Genomic DNA, 21454 nt, shown 5'->3' on the forward strand with positions numbered 1-21454 from the left:
TGGGAGACGGATTTATCTATTACCGTAGACTTTTCTGTGTGATACAGATTTGTTTATTAAAGTCTTCGACTTTGGGTCGTAGCAACTCTTAGTTGTGGGTGAGATCAGCTAAGGGAATCAAGTACGTAGCATCCTGATGGGATCAAAGACGTAGGAGCATAACTGTACCTTGGATCAGTGTGAGATTGATCGGGGTTCAACTACAGTCCAGACCGAAGTTAATTTGGAGTAGGCTAGTATCTGTAGCGGCTTAATACAGTGTGTGTTCAATCTGGAGTAGGTCCCGGGATTTTTCTGCATTTGCGGTTTCCTCGTTAACAAAATTCTGGTGTCTGTGTTATTTCTTTTCCGCATTATATTTTGTTATATAATTGAAATATCACAGGTTGTGCATTGTTCAATCAATTAGAATATCCGACCTTTTGGTTGTTGATTTAAATTGATTGACACTTGGATATTAGTCTTTGGTACCATCCAAGTTATCTCTCTAGTATTTGATAAAGACTCGCAGATTTCTATTTGCTTGAGTATATATCAAATCGAGAGATTGAGATATAAACTCTTTGATATTTTAATCTAGATTGAGTCTGACTGTCTAGTTGATTCTCTAGAAAGTATATTGGAGTTTGTCCATACAGATTGCTAAGCGAAATATTGGGTGTGGTTGTTGTACCCCCACTTTTTCAAAAAGGAGGCGTGGCCACGCCACTTGGCCGGCCGATCTGCTCCAACAGGCGCCGCCCGTGGCCGATCGGCCACACCCCATGTTTTCGCTGGCCGACCCTTTTTCCCATCGAACAATCAGATTGCTTCAAATGCACCACGCGCACTTTTAAATAAAGCTGGAAGTTGGTTAGTCGGTACACCTAATTCCTTAAGGAATTAAATATAGACTGACCATGTCAGTCTCAATACGAATCAGGCCATACGTTTTGGCCAGTTGATTTATCAAGTCTGGCCACCTCCTAATAGGGTCAGATAAGCGACATGATACACAGCGGCGGGCCTACTAATACCTAGGACAATCAGCATCCTTCCCACTCACGAGCGGAGCCATCAAATGCTTATCCCAAAACAGTTGGCCATGCGAGCTACAAAACCCTAACTTTATTAAGCAGCATTACATTACTGCCGCAAAACGATCCTGGACGCTCAACTTCGCTAACCGAATTGATCGGCCTAGATTTAATCTAGATCAACATGCAAGGTCCAAATATGCTCACTAGCGACCTGGCTACAGTGCTGGTCGGTCGAACAGCTCACAACACACGACCAACACTAAAAACGCTAGCCCAAAATAGGTTGGCCAAACGACTTTTAAACCTAAATTAAATCAACGGAAGCCATCAACTGCCGCAAATCATCTCGACCGCCCAACTGCGCCAGAAGAATCGGCCGGCCAAATCCCTATTCTAGGCGCCAAACAAGATCTGGCCATGATCACCGGCCACCCATTTTCTATGAGGAGCGATCGGCCAAGTCGCGGCCGCCCGTATGGATCCTAAACGCCCTCCCAAAGATGGATGGCCACGCTCCTTATAAAAGTCTTAGCGGAAACCAATAACTGCCGCAGATCATCCCAGCCATCTAACTTGGCTAGCCAATTTAACCGGTCTATATTTAATTTGGATCGACCGATAGGATGTCAAAATGGCCACCAGCCATCACTCTCCTATAGGGACCAACCGGCCTGCCCTTGGAACGCGTGAATAGCTCCCGACAGCTTCCCGAAAATGGCCGGTTGTGCTATTTTTAAGACATTAAGCTCCGCGACTGATTTAAGCGAGCTTTATACAACGATGTTTTATGAGCATCGATTATTTTTAGCTGCATGCTTAAAGGCGATGTTTTACATGCATCGAATACGTAGGATATTTTATGAATATCGGTTTCACAAATAACTTAGTTATTTAACCTAATAACATTACACACTATTCTTTGCGGCAAGTCTCATGACTTGGCTCATCACAACATGACTATCCGCCACCTAGCTTGCGCGTGATTGATCAGAATAATTCGGCAAGGCCCACTTGCTACATATTTTATATAAAATACTCGAGACATCAAACATGTCACAAACTGGGGGATGTTCATCAGGATATTGGTCTGTTGGTTTACAGCGTACGGCGTGCAACACGCTCATTATGAGAAAGTGTCAGGAAAAGGAGGACAGTTAGTGGTAGCTGAGAAGTAGTGGGTGTAAACTGACCCGTCTTCCCTCATAGTAAGACGTGGTTTTCAATATTTTTACACGATCCCATTTCTCCATCACTCAACTATTCCCATTTCCTATCAGATCAAGGTGCGTACAACTATGACTATATAAATAGGTTTTCAACCTATTTCAAAAAACAACAAAAGTTTTGGTTATCAACACAGTATCCACAAGTAAACACCAAATAACTGATAGCTTACATTCCGCAAGCCAGTTCCATATTCTGATACAAGTCATAAAATAGCCACACCTTCAGAGTCAACCATTCTGATCTCAACACCTTCTTCTCTTCCCTCCCTAAGATCAACCCTTCTCCTTCATTTCGTGACCGAAGCAAGACTGGAACGACCATTTCTTGGTTTAGGCCAGAATTGTACGGATTAATCTCTCGAATCTAAAGTACTCCCGTGCAGTGCATTTATTTAGGGTTTAGGTTCATTTCTCGGTGGCACACCCAAATTTACCATTTCCAGCATAATCAGTTTTTACCCCAAAAAAACTGGCGACCACAGTGGGAGATCAATCTCTCGGTTGCGAAGCCAATTTCTCAATTTTCATTCCAATCTTCCCAAAATCAAGATGGTGGATCTTAGGTCTAAATTCAATCATTAACCAGAGTTCACTTCAATCACCAATCCCAAACACTTCCAAAGCTGCCAATGCTCGGAATCCAATCACCATGGAAGGTATGACAAAAATATTAGAAGATGTTGTCGCAAATCAAGCTGATATTGTCAAGCTGCAAAATGAGACGTTTTGTCTCTTAAAGAGTATAGAAAACCGGCTGTGGAAAGAGCCAGCAAACATTCACTCGGAGAACGCCACCAATTTCAGAGATGACACAAAAATGTTGAGTGCTTGTCTGAAGTTTGTGCCTCCGCCAACGACAATGCAGACATAGTATGTGGCCGTATAGGACAAGAGAAAAAGGGAATGACCAACACCAATGTACCGTCCGCAAGCACAATCGAAGCATCTCGTGGTGTTACATCCTCTACCACCAACACTAGCGGTGCAGAAAACGTTCCCTCCAGCGTGACACCTCCTATCACCAGATCCAGAACCGCTGCCACCTTTCCCAATGTTTCTTCGAGCGTAACACCCCCAATTGTTACCAGAGCTACTGCCACTCCTCCATTAGGACAAGAGGCTGTAGGATCCAGAGGAAGCCAACCCCCTATTACCATTGTTGATTTGATGGAAAAACAAGAAGTTTTCGTTAAGGCTCTGACAAACATGGCTACAACTCCGAAAGAGGTACTTACTTTCCTCAAGACACTAACGGAGCGGCTACCGCAAGAGTCACGTCAACCCCAGATGGAGCTGACAAGGAATACTTTTAACACACCGGCACAAGCACTTCAGTGGGACGCATAGATGAAGAGTCTCGCGTTTCTCCTGAACGCTCATTGGAAAGGAATCAGCAATCCAATTTCATCTCACGTGAGGACGACTTCTCCAAAATCGAGGCAATGAAAACCCAGAGGACATGCACCAGCATCAACCTCCTTATCCTCTTGATGTGCAAAGAGTTCCTCTTCCGAGGGGATACTCTTCTCAGCAATTTTCCCTTTATGATGGTACCGGTAACGTTCATGAAGACATCTCTCATTTTATGGAATCCTTAGGAGAGCATGAATACAACCATATCCTCCGCCTGAAAGAGTTTTCAAAGTCGCTTATTGGGAGAGCATATACCTGGTACAACAACATTGCACCAAACAACATATCCAACTGGTGTGAGATGGTTACCGCTTTCTACAAGAAATATTTTTTCGTGCCTGAGCAAATCACCTTTTCAGACTTGGGAAGAATGTTTCAACGAAACAATGAGCATTCAAATGATTATGTCAAGAGATTCAGGATTCAGGAACTGGATTATCATGATCCAAATGTGACTAAACAACAGTTGGTGGAGTCCTGCATTAACGGTATGGTTCCCATATATTGCTCTTTACTGGAGAACCTGCGCTTCCAGACATTCTCTGAACTCCATGAGGCTGCTAAGCAGTCGGCTACAACAGCACCAGCATTGCTGGAAAGAACCAGACCTGCCAGGAACAAAGATATGCGCGAGACTCGAGGGAAAATGCGTATCATCAACAAACAAAATAATATCGGGCCCTCTGTAAGCGTAGTGGGTAAAGAGGAAAGCTCCAGTTGCAGAACAACAACCCAAACGTGCTGCACCAGCACAGCAGACAACTCAAACTCGGAAAGCTGAGACTAAGACGCCTGTACAATAACAAGAAACTGGAGGGGCCATTCTAAACTTCCCATTTCCGATTGAAGAGGTAATCGAACTCCTAGAAGCACGGATTCGAGATGATGACATCAAGCTACCTCCTCTCAGACGTTCACCAACTGAAAAGGAAATGGCAGATCCCAAATATTTCCATTACCATAGGTTCTTCCATCACCCAACCAGTGAATGCAACAAAGTGAAGCACATTTTCAAGGAGAAGGCGGCTGCAGGAGAACTTCAATTAGGCACTGAAGGAGTTCACAGAGATCCTCTTCCCGTCAGGAGCTGCATGATTTCGGGGGATTCCGTCCACAAAACCGTACAGTCCATGATGGAACATTTATGTGAGAGTCTGTATTTCTCCAAGGCGCAGCGTCAAGACATATTTGCGTTCCTCAACCTTGCTGTATCAGGCAAGCAACAATAGGAGAGCTTCCGCACGCAGGGTATCAGGAAGGAGCTGCTTCACCAAAAATAAAAGAGGGGAAATAATAGAAGGAGAAATAAACTCACGTATGTGAGTTATATGAAATGAAGAAACTCATCCTTTAGGCCATAACAGCCGATCAAAGCTTTTTAATGTTCGTGGTCGTGGCCAGCACCCCCGCCTATGCTCGCCTAAAGCTCGTGGACGTAGCTACCACTACTTATGCCTCTCCGCTCATCCAAGATTCATGGTCTTGGTTACCAAAGCCATGACCACCATCACCACGCCTCTCCCTGCCGTGTCCGTAGCCACCATCCCTCCCTGTCAAGAATTGTGACCGTAGACATCCAAGCTCTAGACAACCTGTTTTGTTTCGGAAAAAGTGGGGGTACAATAACCTCACCCAATAATTCGCTTAGCAATCTGTATGGACTAACTCCAATATACTTTCAAGAGAATCAACTAGACAGTCAGACTCAATCTTAAGAAAAGTATATCAAGGAGTTATATATCAATTTATCGATTCAATACTTACTCAAGCAAATAGAAATCTGCGAGTCCAATTGAATACAAGAGAAATTAACTTGAACGGTACCAAAGACCAATGTTCAAGGATCAATCAATTTCAATCAACAACCAAAGGTCGGATTTCCCAATTGATCGATCCAACGCACAACCTGCGATATTTCAATTATATAACAAAATATAATGTGGAAAAAAAATAACACAGACACCAGAAGTTTTGTTAACGAGGAAACCGCAAATGCATAAAAACCCCGGGACCTAGTCCAGATTGAACACACACTGTATTAAGCCGCTACACACACTAGCCTACTACAAACTAACTTCGGTATGGACTTTAGTTGAACCCCAATTGTAGTTGCAGGAAATCCTACACTACACCCCTCATATGATTTCATTGTTGATTAACTCATTTTTAGGTTTATATTCTTAATTTTATTGATTAATTTTTGAATGTTCTTACAAGAAAGATAAAGAAGTTGAGAATGATCTCTGCTCTGAACTTTCTATCTCCTATTTACTTGTTTCTTACTCAAAAAAGATCTCCCTCTTCTTTACAACTCGAATGACTATTTATAAGGAAATACATAGTGGATGACAGCTAATCTGTCCCTTATTTTCGGATATGGTTTGCGACATTCTCGCAACCTTACAGATGTTAATTTCGCAAACTCTCTAATCTTCGCAAGACTATCACATCTTTCTCGTGACCTTAGATGACGTTATTTATTCTATCATTTCTGAAACTGTTCTGCGACGCTGTTATGCTGTGTCATTGATAGCTTCGCTGAAACATTGTCGTTGCGAAATTCTGATCCTACATCTTGCCTCTTCTCATATCTTCTCTGCAAAGTAGAGAATGATGTGAGAAATGCCGCAGCTGCTTATCTTTTCATATTCCACATTTATCACACGTACTCTCTCTTCCATTTATTTCTTGACACGTCTTCTGTAACCGCTACTTTTCAACCGCTCACGTCTCTTCGTCTTAATGGTGTTTATTTCTTCGAGTAAAAAATCTTCTTTATATACTCTTTTTACCCCCTTTTTCCACTTTTCTTTTTACTTTCTCTTCTATTTTTATTCTCTCATCTCTGCAACTCTGTTATTCTTCTGCAAATTCTGCTGCTGTAATTTTTTCTTTCTTCAATCCTTTTACTTTCTATACATTCCCATACTCTATATTCAAACATGGCTCCAAGTGGTCATAGATATGAGAAGAATTTACAAGATGTCCAAAAAGATCTTGCTGATAAAGGTTTCACAGTCTCCACCATTCCTGGTGAGAATGCCAAACCAATTCTTTCTGTCAAGCTTTTCTCTGATCAATATTGTGATGATCAATCAATCATAATTTCGCAAGGTCAGATTCTCGCAGGTCTCCCTATTCCTCTTTATAACCCAGATCTTCCTTTATTTTATGAAATTCTCGCTCATTCAGGATTTTCGCGAGCCATCTTCCAACTAAGTGAGGACTGCATCCGTCTGATGCTAGAGTTGCTAATCGTGGTGATGGTAGAGGATCTCTTTACTCCAAAGAACTTAGGGATCCAAAATTCTCAAACCTAGAGATAGTTGCTGAGAAGTATACAGTGGCAAATTTCTTTGAGAACTACGAACTTATCTCCATGAAGAAAGAGAATACTCACTGGGGTATTCGATTAAAAAGGAAAGATAACATTGATGAATCCAAAATTCTTATGCAAGATATTGACTGGCATTCTGGTAAAAACACAACTCCTCGCCAATCCAAAGATGATAATGGTGTGTTTTCCTTTAATGCTAAAGGGACCCTACATTGCTGGATCAAACGTTCTTCCTGCGAATCTCGCTGCATATCAACCTTGGGTTTTCTCTTGGCCCGAGAAGGAGAAAGAGGTATGTTTCTCCCTTTAACTCATTTTATATTTCTTTATTGATTTTTACTATTCTGTTCGCTAACTCTTGCGACATTCCGCAGATCCAAAAACTGAAAGGATAGTTATAACAGGACTGGGAAATCTAGTACTCTGTTAGCTCTTCGCTCATACACAGATGAGGTAAGAAATTTTCTCTTATGACTTTAAATAGTACTGTTACTTCCATGCTTCCATTTCTTATTTCTATCTGTGTGTGAAGATTATTGCTGAAGTAGAAGAATCTGCTGATGCTGCGAAGATTGGTGATAAAGGTAAAGGTGCTCTTCGCAGGGAAAAATCAACTGGTCCTCCTCCAAAGAAAAAAAGTTCGTTCTTCTTCTCCTTCAAATTCTCCTAACGAAAATTCGAAAGTGACAAGGGTGATGAGGATAACGATGATCTTGCTGCAACTGAAGATTCTCCACCTGAATCTTCTATGGCTAAGCTTTCTGGCCTCTTTTCTGATTCTCTACAAGGAATGGGAGATAGCCAATTCGCAAATACCTGCAAAGCTCTCGCTACCCTTTGTGATGTCCCTTTACTAGATGGTGATAGCTCTCTTCGTGGAGTTTCTAGATCAGTGACTCCCGACTTCTTGCATTCTCTCAATAGTCTGGTACTTTTATACTTTTACTTCTTCATTGTTATAACTCAAAATCTCTTTCTATATTAATATTTTTTATCTTTTCGCAGGCTGGAAAAGCTTCTTTTGCTGTTGCCTCAGATCTAGAGAGAAGACGCGAAAATCTTGAAAAGAAGAATCTTCAATTTCGCAAAAAGAATGAAGAATTGGAAGCTGAAGTTAAAGGTCTTCGCGAGAAAATAGACAATTAGAAATTGATTCTTCCTCGTAAGAACAAAATTTCTAGTCTTCAACAAGCTAATAATCAGCTTTACGGTATGTTACTTTTCTCTTTTCTCTTTATTCATTCATCCTGTTGTTTTATCTTATTTAAATGATCCTTTTTGCAGACATTTATGGTCTTTCTGATGAAGCTACCCTTCTTCGCTCATTTCCTAATGCCTTGGATAATGATACCCTTCTTGAACGTCTTAACAATTCCTTAAATAGCTTCTCAAATGATAGAATTTCATCTCTTTCTCTAAATGAACTTAGATCAAATTTCGCCTCTTAGAAATTGATCATAGATCCAGTTTAGGCTTAGCCAAGATTTAAGCGTCTCCTTATTGATTCCAAAGAGAAAACCAATGAGTTAAGAACCAAAATTAGCGGTCTCATAGATGATAAGGATCGTATCTCTGATCAAGGTGCCAAGGCTTTGGCGAAATTCCAAGAGGCTCTCCTTGAAGTTCAACTTGAGCGAGATGAAGCTAACCGCAAGAATATTGAACTCTGCGAAAGGGAAAATCAAATTCGTTCTCGTCTTCTCATAAGTAGTGAGGATGAATTTTTATGGGCTGCAAAAATTTTAGATGATGCTAGAAAAGATTTAGGCGTAAATGTTAGTCTCCAAGTTGAACATACAACCTTGATTAGAGATATGATTTCTGACAGAGAAGGTTGCTAATTACTCTTCTTTACTAATCTTTTGCTTCTTATGAATTTTCATCAAGTTAATAATTGATTGTCTTTTGTTCGCAGATTCTGAAAATAAATATCGTGAAAAGATTGAAGAACTTGAAGCTGAAAAGGAGGAACTCGCAAAGAAACTCTCTTCTCGCAACGACAAGTATTCTAGATTAAAGAATCAAATCAAGATCATCGTTGCGAATTTTAAGAATGACGCTATGCATTTTCATAATCAAACCATCCAAATGGTTTGTGATGATCATAATATCCCACATTCTGATTATCCTTGTCTTTTAGAAGAAATCCCACAGAATACTCCTAGTTTGATTATCTCTGATAGCGAAGCTGACGATGAAGAATCTGATAGTGATGGAAGTTCTGATGGTGATGAAGATTCTGACGCAGATGAAGAAGGAAACAAGTATGATGAAGATAATGAAGGATTAACTAAGAAATAGTCTTTACTTCTTTCTTTGATTCTTTGTAATACTTGTACATTTATTTCTTCTTTCTGTATATTTGTGTTTCTTTCATTTTGACCTGCATAAATTAAAACAATTCTTGTTTGCAATATAGTTAATCAATATAATCATTAATTCTTGAATTTTTGAGTAAATCTCTCATATGGAGACAAATAACATTTTCTAATTTCATACATTCCCATACTTGCCTCTGTTATTTGAATCCAAATGAGAGATTTCATAAAACTTTTCTTATTGTATAATTTCGCAACCTTTTGCGAAGTGAATTTTGTTTGTTTTCAAAATCTCATTCCTGTGTGGTCTTATTTTGCCTTCCTAATTAAAGGTCTTATTATGCCACCTCTTGTCATTGCGACAAAATCGCAGGACGTCCTTGCACTTTCATGAAAAACCCATTGATCTTGCCTTATATTTTTCTTTTGTATTATGGCCTCTTCAGGAATGTTGCGACAATATGACAGGCCTAAATATTCTTGCGAAAATAAATCCCCATGACAATGCCGTCTTGCGACGAAATCGCAGGACGTCTTCGCACTTTCATGCGAAAACCCATTGATCTCGTCTTATCTTTTTCTTTTGTATTATTGCCTCTTCAGGGTTGTTGCACAAATATGACAAGCCTTAATATCCTTGCGAATAAAAATCCTTATGACATTTGCGTCTTAAGACACTTATCAGCTCCCTAATGGAGGGTGCCCCCCTTATCTCCCCCTGGTTTCCCCTTCAAGGAGGCGTACTTCTACCATACAAGGTTAGCTCCTCCCATCCAGTCTTAACAACAACCAGTTGTTTTCGCAGCCTCTTATCCCTTTTGCCTATAGGGCTTATGGTTACGATACTGCACCCTAAGTGGGGTTATCTTCAGGCCGAGTGCAGTATAAGCCAAGACTTGTCAAGAATGGCAAGGACGCTTCAAACGCCCCCGACACTCTTGACTCAACCGTGTACCTCGGCGCCTTGATCAGATCTGCACTCCTTGGGAGAGTCCTTATTACCTTAGTCGCACAATCTAAGTCATATGCTTAAGTTGAGAATCCAAGGTGCCTCTCCCGGATGGGCTTCATTGACCCCAAAGCTCCATGACTCAGGTTCCGGTGGCGGTGTAGCCTTTCCTTGAGTCCTGCAATAGGTACCCCCTTATATGACGTACTTTAGGTCTTACATTTGCCTCTTGCGAAATTGTATTCACGAACTAGGGTGTACGCCATAAAGGTTCGCCTCTTTCTCTTTTGTCATTCTTCTCTGATTATTTTCTGTAAAATTCATTATCTCTGCGAGAGTCTCGCAAATCATTATATTGTATCTGAATTTCGCAATCTCAATTTTGTTGTTCAATCAAATGTATTTTTGAGAATTTTACTTATTGCGAGATTATCGCAACAACTTAATCATTCATACATTTCTTGTTTTTATTACCTTTTCCATCCTCTGCTTCTTTATTATTTTCTTCTACTGCTTCCTTGGTAGTGGTATGTTCATCCTTTTTATTCTGAGCTAGCATTAATTTCGCAACATCTGTTCTCCTTTATTTTCGATTGTATCCACCATCAACCTCTCACTTCTTTGTACATCTTTGATTTTGTGTCGCCAGGTTTCTTTCTTGTTTGCTCTTCCTTCACAAGATTCTATCTCAGTTTCGTAACATCTCTTTCCTTCAACCCGATCTCCCTTTATGTTTCCTACACCATTGGGGTGAGGGAACTTGATGCATTGGTGGAAAGTTGAAGCTACACCTAGAATCCCATGTAGCCAAGGTCGACCAATTAATGCATTGTAGGGTGATTCTACATCAACGACACATAATGAGATTTCAGAAGATATTCCCTTCAATGGAATTTTCATAGTAACCTCCCCTTTAGGCTTGTTAGCAGTACCATTAAAACCATATATCTTATATGTTAATGGTATAAGATCATCATCTCTTCCACCCATGGTTTTATAAGTATGATAAAATAAGATGTTCACAGAGCTTCCAATATCGACTAAATTCTATTGATTGCCCATGAATCTTCAGCTTCATCATCCTCATCTTCTTTCGGTTTTGGATTAATTTCTAATTTTATTACCAATGGATTGTCATGCACCTCTTCTCCTTCGGAAATTTCTTCTGCAGTAAAAGAAATGATCTGTTTCTGCCATTCCTCTAGTGGCGAGATTTTCGCAATATTCATAATTTCTCTTTCATTATTATCTCTTGCGAACACTCTACTCAAAACATTATCATGAAAATATTCAATTATCTTATATGAATGTACAATAGAGTGACATAATAGATTTTTTTCTTTTGCACCAACTTCTATGAAGAATGTTTATTTCTTTTTCATCGTATTCACTTTGTGATGTTCTGGCGGTGGTGGTAATGGTTGAGATTGCGGATGCCCTACCAGAAAGTCGTTTAGTTTTCCTTGATCTATCATTCTCAAAATAATTCTCTTTACATTTCTGCAATCGTTTGTGGTATGTCCATGAAAATGATGATAAGAACAAAATTCATGACTTCTGTGGTTTGGAGGTGGTTCCGTTCCCATGTTCCATGGTGTTGGTATATTCTCCATCAAAATTATAGCTTCCCGTATCTTCCCCACACTTGCATTTAGAGGTGGCATCTTGATGTCTTCCCATATTACCTTGTGACCTCCTTGTCCTCTATTAAAGTTTGGTCTTTGACCTCCGTAAGTTTCTTGCGGTTGATCGATTCTTTGAATCTTGTTATTTCCTCCACGATTGTAGAAATTTCTTTCTCTTTCATACTCTTATTGATCTCGGCTCCCCATAGCTACCAATTTCTGCTGATTGTTACTTGTCACCTTTTCTTGTTGTACTTGCGAAGTATTCGCCACTGTGTTTATTAGCTTGGGTAATAAGCTTGCATCCTCTGTTTGTGAGATGGTGTTCGCAACTGGATATGATTCCATTTCATTTTGTCTTTCCTCTAGAGCAATGTATTCTTCTTGAAGTTCTCGCAATTCAGTCATTGTAATCGTATTCTTGACTCTGAAAATTTGGACATACAACAGGTTTGTTGCAAACATAGCATTGATAAATGATAATATGAGATATCTCTCATCTACACGGCCATCCATTTCGCTACACATAGTTCTCCATATTTTAGTCAAGTGTTTCAAACTTTCGCCAATCCTTTGTTTTAATCCAAACACATCTTCTATACCAGGTCGTGAGGAATTATTACTTATATATGCTCCCAAGAATGTGGTCTGCAGATGATTGAAGGAGGTTATTGTATTCTTTGGTAAACCTTCAAACCATTTTAACGCTTCTCCTATTAAGATGGATGCGAAATATTTGCACAATACCGCATCATGATTTTCCCATTGTAACATGCACCTCACATAAGCTTTAATGTGTTGAATTGCACAAGTTGTTCCATCAAAAATGCTGGTTAATGCGGGAAAATTGCATTTCGGTGGTATTCCTCCTAATTGTACTTCCCTTGTAAATGGAGTTTTCGCAGCTTCTTCTATTGCTTCATCCAATTGTCTTCTACCTACTTCTCCTCTGTTATTTAGCATTCCTCTCATTTCTTCCAATTCTTTCAAGATTTGTTTATTTACACCTGAATCTTGACCCATTGGTCTCTTTAATTTTGCTTCTCTTCTTCTGCGTTCACATCTATCTTCTCTTGCGAAATTTTGTATCTCTTCTTCATTATCCTCATCTCGTCTTCTTCTGCGATTCTCTTCCTCATCCCTATCTTGAATTCGCAAATGATGATGTCGTTCATTTTCCCCTCCGTAATTTTGTTCATTTCTTATCAATTCAATTCGCTGTCTTTCAGCCATTCTCTTTACTCTATCATACTCCTCATTGAGATTATCGTTATTCCGGTTTTGTATACGCCTTCTTTCTCGATTGTCATGATTGTTCTGGAGAATTGTCTCCTGAAGCTCTTGTTCTTCCATTTCCGCTCTCAATCTTTCACGTTCGCAGATTAAACGTGCTTGTTCAGCATTATGTCTTTCAATTTCTTCTTCAATTGTCTGTTGATTTCTTTGAGTTTCTCTCACATGTAAAATTCTTCTTCCTTACTCTTGATTTCCTTCGCCATCATGGTTATTTTGTCTTTGATTTTGCCCGTTCTCTTGATTTCCTCCAATTTGCCCATCATCAAAAATTTCATTTTGTGGAATGTAACGATCATCAGTTCTTTCTCTATTTTCGCGATATTCTTCATTAGGATTTGATATTTCTTCTTGAATATTGTTTCCAGCATTGATTGTGGGTGAATTTCGCCTCATTTCTCTTCTAGTCGATCTTGAATATGATTTTGTAATACTTCTCGATCTTCTATTCTGCAGTCTTATATTCTCCATCCTTAATTCGTGATTTTTCCTTGTTAAATTCGCATGTTCTTCTGCCTCAGCTCTTCTTTCTTCATGTATTCTTCGCCTCAATCTTTCTAACGCTCCAATTTCCTCACCTCCATGAATTATTCCTTCATCTGCTTCTTGATTTCTCTCTTCCTGTCTATGATTTCTATTTTGTTGCTCTTCTTCTATTTCTTCTGCTGAATTTGATCGCCAAGTGTGTACCCTCACTCTGTCATAATCTGTATTCCTTTCTTGAACTAGTGTTTGTTGAATTGGCGATTGAATTTGATTTTCTATATTATTTCTCATTCTATTAGATTCTCCCATTTCACTTCTTTCTCTTCCATCAATTCTTTTGCTTTTTCTAATAGTAGTCGGTTGTTCAGATGTATTTCTTCTTCTATCCATTTCTTCAATGCTAACAGTATTGCAAGAAATTATGAAAAATTCTTAATCAATCACTTTAAATTTTCACAAATCTCAATATCAATCTTTAGCTTTTTTCTAGAATAATCTTCAACTCCTCCCTATTTCTAGCGCCATTATGTAGTTGCAGGAAATCCTACACTACACCCCTCATATGATTTCATTATTGATCAACTCATTTTTAGGTTATATTCTTAATTTTATTGATTAATTTTTGAATGTTCTTACAAGAAAGATAAAGAAGTTGAGAATGATCTCTGCTCTGAACTTTCTCTCTCCTATTTACTTGTTTCTTACTCAAAAAAGATCTCCCTCTTCTTTACAACTCGAATGACTATTTATAAGGAAATACATAGTGGATGACAACTAATCTGTCCTTTATTTTCGGATATGGTTTGCGACATTCTCGCAACCTTACAGATGTTAATTTCGCAAACTCTCTAATCTTCGCAAGACTATCACATCTTTCTCGTGACCTTAGATGACGTCATTTATTCTATCATTTCTGAAACTGTTCTGCGACGTTGTTATGCTGTGTCATTGATAACTTCGCTGAAACATTGTCGTTGCGAAATTCTGATCCTACACCAATCAATATCACACTAATCCAAGGTACAGTTGCGCTCCTTACGTCTATTATCCCAGCAGGATACTACGCACTTGATTCCCTTAGCTGATCTCACCCACAACTAAGAGTTGTTACGACCCAAAGTCGAAGACTTTAATAAACAAATCTGTATCACACAGAAAAGTCTACAGGAATAGATAAATCTGTCTCCCACAGAAATACCTACGAGTTTTGTTCCGTCTTTTGATAAATCAAGGTGAACAGGAACCAATCGATATACTGGACTTATATTCCCGAAGAACGACCTAAAAATATCAATCATCTCACAATAATCTTAATCGACTAGAGAAACAAGATACTGTGGAATCACAAACGATGAGACGAAGATGTTTGTGACTACTTTCTATCTTGACTATCAGAGAAATTAATCTCAAGCCAATCTTACGATTGCACTCAATCACGATAGAAACAGCAAGATCAGATCACGCAACTACAAAGAAAATAGTTGGGGTCTGGCTTCACAATCCCAATGAAGTCTTCAAGTCGTTAACCTATAGGGTCTTCGTAGAAACCTAAGGTTAAAGTAGAATCCACTCTATCTTATACAACTAGTATCACACGGGAGGTGTGGGGATTAGGTTTCCCAGTTGCTAGAGTTCTCCTTTATATAGTCTCCAAATCATGGTTTTCAATCTAAGTTACATTGGTAACAAAACATTCAATATTCACCGTTAGATGAAAACCTTATTAGATTCAAGCTAATATCTTTCAACAGTTAGATTGAACTTAACTTGTTATACAAAAATGAAATGCACGTTCATTTAGGTTTGTGTGACTGTACCTAAATGTGTACATTTAGTTGGTTCAACAGTAGTTAACCAAATGGTTAGCCATATGAGCACTTTCGTACCAAAGATATTCATCTTCACCATAACTAGTTCAAATGACTCAAAAGAACTAGTTAGAGAGTTGTTCAATTGCTTAGATCTCATAGAAGTATAAAAGACACAATCGAAGAAAAAACGATTTTGATTCACTCGAATCGATTCATGAACATTATAGCCACGGTTTGCAAATATGTATTCCTTAGTTTATATATGTCTTAGTTCACGAATAAACCGTTTTTAGAAAATAACCCACTCAAGTATGCATACTTGTACGCATACTTAAGTACCCGGATTGAGTTTGTTTTCAGTTCACAAACTCCAGCAGAAATTCACGGGACGTGAACTTCCGGCAGTACGCGTATAGGTATGCGGACTTTAGTTACAGTTATCCTGAGCAGCAAAGTACGCATACTTTGGTTCAAGGATTTTGGACTTACACAAGTATGAGTTCACATACAATGTTTATATCCATTCAAGGTTATATATTCTAAACTCTCATTTCTATCGTTGAAACATTCTTAGAGGATGTTAAATAGAGGTTATTCACACACTATTTTTCATCAAAGCGATTTTCAAGATATTGAAATAACCAACATGACTTTCGTCACTTGTAAAGATGAACTTGGACAAAGCGAAAGCTTACCAACACATATTTTGAGAAATAAATAAGCGAGATAAACTCGGCTCAAAATAGCAAATGTGTATAATTGAAGTCTAGATAGCAATACGACTTTTGTCTCAAAATATGAGATATAATAGATAGACTTTTGAGTGATAACTAAGTTCAAGTCTCCACATACCTTTTCGTCGATGAAGATCCACCAGTTCCTTGAGTAGTTCTTCGTATTTGCATGATGAACGCCGTGGAGTCTAGAGCTCAAGTACACTTTCTATCCTAGTCCGAGACTTAGCTATCAGTAGACTAGAAATCAAGACTTATAGTTTTGACAACGAAACTTGACAAACAGGCTTGAGATAGCAACGCTCGTGAGTTCGACCGAGCAGTGCTCTAACATTTTCCACGAAAAAGCAGTCTCTTCTGGTCACAACTGCTGTCAAGAACCGTTGCTGCTCGTTTGTTCATACCAGTCATAGCTTCACCATAGCAAAAACAACTACGAACAAAGGTAGTCCGAACTTATGCATATTCTATTTTCCCATGGAGGAAGTAATAGAGTCACCAGTGCGGAGGAAATATGATGATATCTTTATTATGGTAAACCTATCGACCATACAAGATAGAACCACGTAAACCACACTTGGGGACTGAGGCTTGACACAGGATCCCTTCACTGTCAAGGACCTCTTCAACTCAGAAGAGATGGTCAACCAAGAAACCGTGACAAGGTCGCCACTCTTCAAATATGTAGTGTAAGGATATCATCACCTTCCTGTCTGGAAGGCGCCTGACCAACAAGCAGTATTTGGTTCAGCCATTCATAAGCGTTGTTGTCAGTAAAGAATCGAAGAGGAAAGTCATGTATCAGCAAGCCACACATACCAATCGCGTCATGTCTGCCACATCACCAACTCAGAACTCAGCACTGCCTACCCAAGGCCTGCACGAAGCTGCGCATCAACAACAACAACGCCGACAAAGTTAGATTCGGTGTTTCTAGATTTCTAATTTCCTATGGAAGGGGCGCATGGGCTTCCAAGAAGTTTGGATACAATGCATATCTATCAAGTGCGATCAACAAATGACGAATCCAAAAGATTTCCGCCTCCATCAATTCGTCAACCACCTTACCAACAAGTGCAATGTAAGTACATCTTTCAGGAGAAAATAGGATCAGGATAATTACACCCGGGGACTGCCAGCACAGGTTGCCTTCACGTCCCTCAACCAGATTATTTCTGATATCAGCATCATCACTATCAAAGCTTTACGAGCCGCAGAAATTTCTCAACATGAAGACGTACACGTGCATCAAAGACTCCAAAAGTACGTCGCGGAGATATTTTCACATATCCGGTCACGCCATCCAATATGAAGTGTAACTGGGGACTGCTCATCGCATCCCATTCCATACAACCATCCAAGATTCAGAAGACGGTTCAAAGGATGTCACTTGGAACGAAGTCCTTGAAATACTTCCCATTCCATACAACCATCCAAGATGTAGAAGTCCCATTCCAACAAATGTGGTTCGTTCCCTCAAGGAGTGTGAAAATACTTCTAACTAACACTAATAAAAGAAAATAAATATTTAGAATAATCTAAACTAAACAAATTAAATTATTGTGGACGAAAAAAATATCAAAGTTGACGAACATGTTAGGGATTCAGGAGTTTCATTGTAGAGTTGAATTCATATATAGGACAAAAGTCTCATATTACTCATACAGGATAGCAACACATAGCATCCTATACGAAAGATTTATCAACAAAAGGCTCAATTATGATTTTCTTAAGATATGTCTGGTCTCACCCTAAAAATAGATATCAAAATAGATATCTGAAACACTAAATATACATGACATCGATATTGAAAGAATTATCATAGCACATAATTAATCAGGTTTATAGAATGGATTTGTTTAGTATCCAATTATGAATTATACATAGCATAAATCATGAAAGAGTTATAAACTAAAATCATTGATTGAGACACTCAGACATTATCAAGCACTAAAAATTGACTTTGTTTTAGAACACAAAATGAAATAACATCTACAAGTTCATCCTTCGCCCTAAAATGGAAAAATAGCAAGACATGAGAAGAAGAGAACAATCAAAATCGCAAACCCTTGTCTCCCTGTTCATGGTCTGTAGCCGCCTCCGTTTTTCTTTCTGTTCTTCTCCTCTTCCAATATATGTCGGTGCTGCGAGAAAACAACAGACCTAGGAGCATCTGCAAAGGCCCAGTTCATACGGGTCCATCACTAGCTCCAAACCCCGACCAACAACTAAACCCATCTTCTGTCTATCTAGCCACCACCAAATTCTGACCGAACTGTTGCCCCTTTCTTCTGGCCACAGCAAACCCAACTCAACTGCAGCTTCCTTGTTTCGTCCATCAACGCCAGCTCAATTTACTGAATCGGTGGTGGCAGTCCCGTACAGCACAAGCCAGCATACACCTCCAACGTAACTGCTCCATATGTTCTCAACCAATACCACTGCACCCATCGTAGGCACGAAAAGACACCAGCATTCCTTTGTTCGCTGCCAAATCTCTTTCACAGTTCAGCTCTCATTGCTTCCACCACAACCAACACCATCTTGAAAATATAAAACCTACCACTGTCGCGCATTATTACAGCCAACACACCAAAGCCAACTTCACTTCCATTCTCTTTTTATCTGTTGACCAGCAAAACCCCAAAGACCTCTCCAAATTCCGTGTATATTCAAGACACCAAGCCAACTCCATTCGAGTACCAGTTCATAGTACAAACCAGACACAACCATCACTTAGCTTCTTTACTCCATCGACAGCTACCACCGCGAATACTAGCTCAAGTAAATAATTTAGCTCCATCATCTCCTGCGTCTTCGTCGTGTAAACATCAACAACACCCCCAGTTATATTCAAAACTCGTCATTCATTGCCCATACAACGACCATTTAATCCACACCATCAGTCACCGAACTGCCGTCACTTCTCATCTCCAAATTCATCTCGTTTTAGAACCTTCATGCTGCTATTACTTCTTACTTTCTCGGTCATGAATTCACACCAGCAGACCCACTACCAGACCCTCAAAGTCAGATTATTGCTCTATAACTCCGACCACAGCACCTTCTTGTTCTCTAACCAACCTACAGCATCACTTCCATTCAATCCAACTCCAGCTCCATCTATAATCTTGCATCCATAATTCGACCCCCTGCAGGTACTAGAAACACCACTGTCACAGGCTATCTTTCTTCCATGAGTAACCTCTCTATCTCTAGTTATTCGCATCTTTGTAGTGACTTGAGTTCACATCGTACTCAAATGAAACCTATACAGTGTGACACCAGCTGCTTGGAAGAAATGACTTCTGTTACCATATTAGAAATGAGGTACATGGAGATACACGTTGCACCTCTCAACTTCTAGTGCACACCACGTGCTTAACCTTCAGAGAATAAAGAAAGCCAGTTGCTCCACTATGTTATCTTCTGACTGTGAGCTACTTTTGGTGGTGCTAACAAAAGGAAATTAAATGGCAGCACATTCGCAGAAGTGCCTTTGGTGCCATGAGCCAATGGTGATATTTTTTGTCGCGAACGTTTTCCTGGCTCCCGCTTTAGCTATTTATTCTTTCGTTCACCAGAATTCATGTACTTTCTACAAAAGCACTAAAATCGTGTTATCAGCCAAAATATCGAATCCTAACTAATATGTATGGGTATAAAATGTAGCACCTACGTGCTTATCAGCGATTTACTTTCGTATTCGTTCAAATTCCCGTGCAATAATAATGTTTCCGAGTACGAAGCACTAATTCTTGGTCTTAGGTTGGAAAAGGAGCTCAATTTAGGGAGCATAGAAGTAAAAGGAGACTCAAAACTAGTGACAAACCAAGTGAACGACGACTTCCACGTCAAAGAGCCACATCTAGCGCCCTATCGAGCAGAGGCTCAGAGTCTGATGAATCATACGGGATCAACACTAGACCATACGGGCAGAAGCGGAAACCGACATGCAGATGCTCTAGCAACGCTAGAAAGCAAGATGCAACTAAACGGCAAAGAAGAGGGTACGGTCACGGTGAGAAGAAAAGAGCTTCCCAGCACTTGGAAAGAAGACCTAGCCTTCGAAGAAACAGATGATTGGAGGCGAGTATATATCGAAGATCTAACTCGGATGGATGAATACCGAGTGATGCCAACCCAAGCCTTAAAGCAATTTGTGATGATCCAAGGATCCTTGTACCATCGAGCTGCCAGAGGATCCCTCGCAAGATGCGTAAATAAAAGGGAAGCAGAGAAAATACTCCAAGAGTTGCACGCGGAGACATGCGGGCAAACTGGCGCCGTTCATCTATACAGAAAACTTCAGAGGGTGGGAGTATACTGGCCAAGCATGTCACCGCAAGCAGCCTCCCTCTAAGATGGTTGTGCCGACCGTCAGGCTCCACCGCAGCCCGCAGAAGTCTGTACAGTTGAGGGAAGCTACCCCAAGAAAGACAGGCGGCCCTAAAAATCCAAAAGAAGGGAGAACGTTTCTTCATGCACGAGGGCATCCTTTATCACAGGAGCTACAATAACGCCATGCTATGGTGCTTGTCTGACCAAGAAGCGATGGAATTAATGACTCGGTCTCATGACGCCGAGCATCAAGGAATGTGAAAATTGTTCCTGCAACTTCACGAAGGAGGATTTTATTGTCCGACCATGGAAAGCGATACTTTAGAGCATGTCCGAAGATGCCTAAGTTGTCATACGCACGGAACCTTGATTCGGGCGTCGCACACTCAGTTACACAGCATAGTAACACCATGGCCATTCCATAGCTGGGGACTGGACCTTATAGGGCCTATCAACCCAATGTCTTAGAAGCGCCACAAATACATAATAACAGCTACCGAGTATGCATCGAAATGGGTCGAGGCAATACCCCTCAAGGACTACGCCGGAGCAACTGTGGCCGCGTTCATCAAAGAGCATATCATCTACAGGTTTGGTGCGCCTATGATAATTAGGTAAGATAATGCCAACTCGTTCGTAAACAAGGATGTAATGGATCTGCTCCGCCAATACAACACAATACTGCACACATCGACCCCTTATTACCCTCAGGGGAATGGGCAAACATAAGCGACGAATAAAACACACATCCGAGTCTCGAGCAGAACAATGCATGATCATCACAGAGAATGGCACGAACAGCTGCCACTTGCATTATGGGCATATAGAATTTCTAAGCGCAACTCCACATGAGCGTCACCCTATTCACTAGTCTATGGAGAAAATGTGATACTACCAGCGGA

The sequence above is a fragment of the Papaver somniferum genome, chromosome 1 (genome assembly GCF_003573695.1).
Source record: "Papaver somniferum cultivar HN1 chromosome 1, ASM357369v1, whole genome shotgun sequence".
NCBI classification, from domain to species: domain Eukaryota; kingdom Viridiplantae; phylum Streptophyta; class Magnoliopsida; order Ranunculales; family Papaveraceae; genus Papaver; species Papaver somniferum.